The sequence below is a fragment of the Jaculus jaculus genome, chromosome 15 (assembly GCF_020740685.1).
Source record: "Jaculus jaculus isolate mJacJac1 chromosome 15, mJacJac1.mat.Y.cur, whole genome shotgun sequence".
NCBI lineage: Eukaryota > Metazoa > Chordata > Mammalia > Rodentia > Dipodidae > Jaculus > Jaculus jaculus.
In genome coordinates, this window is record NC_059116.1 from 74,436,337 (window position 1) to 74,441,166 (window position 4,830).

At 43.0% G+C, this 4,830-nt stretch overlaps 1 non-coding gene across 1 annotated transcript; it reads left to right on the forward strand.

Moving 5' to 3' along the window:
- The first annotated feature begins 3,876 nt into the window (after window positions 1-3,876).
- Window positions 3,877-3,983, forward strand: LOC123455151. The gene has a single exon (XR_006633710.1). It is a non-coding gene; the product is annotated as a U6 spliceosomal RNA (small nuclear RNA).
- Window positions 3,984-4,830: the final 847 nt, after the last annotated feature.

Here is a 4,830-nt window from a genome sequence, read left to right on the forward strand (position 1 = left end):
ACCTCGAAAAAAAAAAAAAAAAACTATGTAGATAGATGATAAATAGATAAGCAGATAGAAAGAGATGACAGATAGGTGTTCCTATCCACAAGATGTTGGTCTACAACATTTTAAGCTCCACTGATGATTCTAATATGTGGTCAAGGTCGAGGGCCACTGGGAAGAAAAGAATGCAGTGAAACCTCTTCCTCCCAATGTCCCCAGCTGCAGTCCACTTGTCCAATGTGGACACCGTCCATGATATCAGTGTGCATACTCTTCCTCAAGTGTCCCCTGCTGCAGTCCGCTTGTCCAGTGTGGACGCCGTGCATGACACCAATGTGCATACTCTCAACATCTATTTTCTGTTCCATGAGGCACATTTCTGTACATTGGTCTTTTCTCAAGAATCAAAGGACACATTCAAACTCAAACGTAGCTTCCAAAATCTGGAGCTATTCTGGGACCATCATGTTAAGATCAGGATCTGGCGAGAGAAGAGGAGGAGTGAGGTGCTGTACGTGCGTGTGGTGGGGAAAGACGCTCTACTCAGGTAGGGGAGAACACAAAGCCACCCACTCACAAGAGTTCATTTTTGTTGAGATGCGGTCTTATTTCCCATGTTGGTTTCAAACTGCCTAGGCAGCTAGGATGACATTGAACTCCTGATCCTCTTCCCTCTGTCTCCTAAGTGCTGGGGTTATAGGCATGTGCCAATACATCTGATATAGGCAGTGTTGAGGATCCAATCCAGAGTTTCACGCATGCCAGGCAAGCACTCCACCAACTGAGCTACATCTCCTGCCCAATGGGGTTTTAGTAAGCATTAACCATTGCAGGGTAATGTTTGCAGACCTTTGGCAGACTTTTCTTCATAGCAGCCAATCTGGGCTTCCAGAGTTTTTCAGGGTCTTGAAGATCAATACCCAATGGTTAGCTTTCTCTTCCACCACGGTTCAGAGCTGTGTTGAACTTTCTGGAAGTTGGGGCGGGTAAGGGGCTGGAAAACAAAAGATGGGGGAGCAAACACAAAAGAGAGTGGAGGGTTCGGTTCCCTGGCTTTGATGCCATTGTGAGTCAAAGAACAAGAACGCGACATGCCAGCACGCAGGCAGACTGCCAGTCTGAGACTATGCAGTCCTGCCCTGAAGCCAACTGCTGTGCAGGGGTGTGGACTCTGGCTGGCATCAGTGTTCAAAAACTGATCTTGTGTGTGCTTATTTTCCGGGTGATCTTCCATAGCATTTAAGGACCCTAGACAAGGACACCTAAATACTGTAATGCCCTTGCAGGAGAAGTTGAAAGGAAAACAATATTTGTGTTTTTTAAGTCTGTGGAAATTCTAAGCACATGCAAGTTATAAACTGAATTTTTGAACTTTAGTTTATTTACAAGTTGGTATTTAATAATCTTGTCTTCACTTATACATTTCATGGATATAGTTTCAGGGCCTGCTTTGCTTATGTGCATCTGAATTAATGCACCCCAAAATAGGTGCAAAATAAAACTAATTTTATCAAATGATGCTACAGTTACCTCTTCATTGCCTTGGGAACATTTTTCATGGGACTATTTTCACCTCCTTTTATATTTTTCATGCAACTGACATTGCTTTTAACCAAATGCATCTGAGAACAGGCATGCGTGAGTGTGTCTGTGAAACCTTCGCCCAGCCCGGGGGTCTTTGTCTGACCTGTGGGTGAGATGGAGATCAGGCAGCCCATTCTTGGTGAAAAGCCTCTCTCACAGAGAGAGTGCATTCAAGGGGAAAATTGAGCTTGAATTGCTATGTCTAAGGGCAAGTTTGAAAGACAAACAGAAGGAGTGGATTCCATGGGAAAGGAAAGGAGGAAAGAAAGGAAATGGAATGACTTGCCAGAGGAAAGCTGGCCGAGGCCGAGAGCTCTTTCAACTCTGCCGGGAACCTTTGGGAGTCATACGCTTTTCTCCCTTGGGAGAGACCCAGGGCAAAATGACACTTCAGTGACTGGAAATGCCTTTCTCCAAGGCCAGTGCCCTACTGAGAAAGTGTTCAGAGACATGGCTATAGCCCTCCTCTGCTTAGGGGAGCGACTGCAAGAGCAGACCTCTGTCCTAGTATAAGCAAAGACGTTCTTTTCCTGGAACCCACGAACCTCTACGAAGCTCACGAATGAGCTAAATTAATAGTAAAGCTGAGTTCAGACCAAGTTCAGAAGTAAGGTTCTACAATGGATAAGTTGTACTTCAAAGGCATTTTCGTTGCATCACCACTGTTCTCTGTACATACCCTGCTCACTGCTAGTAGAGATGCCATTGGTGGTGCCCAGTGCTTTTTGGAGGACTTCATCTTTCTCTATATTCTGAAGGGCTTTGGTGTATGTTAAACATAGATGTGGCTGGGCTGGGCTGGAGAGATGGCCAAGCAGTTAAGGCGTGTGCCTGCAAAGGCTAACAACCCGGGTTCGATTCTCCAGTACCCATATAAAGCCAGATGTGCAAAGTAGCGCATACAACGGGACTTCATTTGCTGTGATTGGAGGCCCTGGTGTCAGCTCTCTCCCTCTCTCTCTCTGTCTCTCTTTTCTCTATCTCTTTCTTCTTGCAAATAAATAAACTTAAGATCTTTTTAAGAAGAAAAGGTGTGGCAAAAGAAAGCAACACACTTTTGAAGTATCTTTTTTGCTAAAATCCACACGGAATGTTGTCTTTTGACAATAGAATAGTCATGCTGCCCCTCTGGGCGGGACATGATGCATTTGTCCTCCATTTGAGACAAGAGCATATGGGAAGACTTTGGGCCAATGCATTTATAGTGAGCTGAGATTAACCCACATCTCATGGATCTGCATTTTGTCCTACTTTTCTCGGCTTGTAGTACATAGGATCAGTAAGCTTTCATTTATATCCTCTAGCTTTTCTGGAAATTAAAGAGGTTGCCAGGGGTTGACAAGTATAGTTAGAAAGCTATCTTATACACTTCATATTAAATTCATAAGAAAGCTGTCACCTGAAAATGGCATGTGGAAGTAGTGAAAGTCACCTCCAAGCATTTTGCGTTCTTCACTTGTCCACTGGTGAGGTCACACATACAAGAAGGGGAAGGTTCCTACCAGAAGTCAGTCTCAGTATACTGCCTTTTCTCGTGTGTGTGGCTTATGTAATACGCCTGGGTGAATAGGGGATGAACTCTGATCCATAGAGACACCTTGTCTTCCCAGATATTTAGAAGTCCACAACCTATGCTAAGAGCAGAACATGTATAATACTAGACTTTGAGGGGCTAAAATAGGAGGATTGTAAATTTAAGGCCAGCCTGGCCATACAATAAAAACCTTGTCTCAGAAATGAATTAAAATAAAACAGCAGGGGATGGGGCTGGAGAGAGAGCTCAGTTGGTAAAAGGCTTGCCTCACAAGCACAAAGTTCTGAGTTCCATCCTCAGATCCCACTTTTAAAAATATTTTATTTTTATTTGCTTATTAATTTATTTGACAGAGAGAAAGAGGGAGAGAGAGAATGGGCATGCCAGGGCCTCCAGCCACTGCAAATGAACTCCAGACACATGTTCCCCCTTGTGCATCTGGCTAACATGGGTCCTGGGGAATCGAACCTTTGGCTTTGCAGACAAATGCCTGCTAAGTTTCTTTCTTTTTCTTATTTTTTTCTGTTTTTTTTTCTTTCTTTCTTTTTCTTTTTTTGTTTCTCAAGGTAAGGTCTCACTATAGCCCAGGCTGACCTGAAATTCACTAGTCTCAGGATGGCCTCAAAGTCACAGTGATCCTCCTACCTCTGCCTGGGATTAAAGGTGTGCACCAGCATGCCCAGCTTCTATCTACTTCTCTCTCACACGCACATGCACAAATAAATAAATAAAATATTTTTAAAGTACTTTTTTTTTTAAAAAAAGGTGATGGTGTGCTGGCTTTGGCAGCACTGATACTAAAATTGGAACAATACAGAGAAGATCAGCATGGCCCCTGGGCAAGGATGACATGCAAATTCATGAAACGTCCCATATTAAAAGAGAATAAGAAGAAAGAAAGAAGCAAGAAGAAAAGAAAAGAAAAAAAGGTGATGGTAGCCGCCGGGCATGGTGGTGGCACATGCCTGTAATCCCAGCACTTGGGAGGCAGAGGTAGGAGGATCGCTGTGAGTTCGAGGCCACCCTGAGACTCCATAGTGAATTCCAGGTCAGCCTGACTGAGAGTGAGACCTTACCTTGAAAAATCAAAAAATAAAGGTGATGGTTATTATTAAACAGGAATGACCAATTATGTAAAATATTACATACTGAATTTTGTGAATCAGAAAATGTCTTTTTCTTAAAAGTGTTTCCTCATAATTTTAGTCCATTAGGTTATAAGTAATATGCACTTGCTCTTTGCAAAGATGAAAAAGTCTTACAGGATGTTATATTGTTTTTAACAAAAAAATATCAAAGGGAAAAAACTGCGGATATTGTTCCTGATCATAACCCGAGGTCTGGCTTCCACACATAAGCACACAAACATGTGCATGCACTAACACACTTACCTATGTGCTCACACACATAAACAGGACACACACATGAATGCACACGAGCACACAGACAACACAGAGAGTGTGAAATAACGCAATCTCACTGGAGCTTTCTGCTGTTGGGACTCCATCATGACTAACCTTTGAGAGTGGAATTATTAAACGTGGTATCTTGGAGTGTGGGGGATTCAAAGCCTATGAGTTTTTAGATAAATTCGGGATGTCTGACCTTTGTTCTGTGTGTTCATTTTAGCTGATAATGGTGTCTCTGTGGAAGACAAATACATCCTAAGAGTGCAAGTGTGGCCAAAGGAGAGGTGGTGAGAACTCGTTTATAAATGTCCTTTGGGG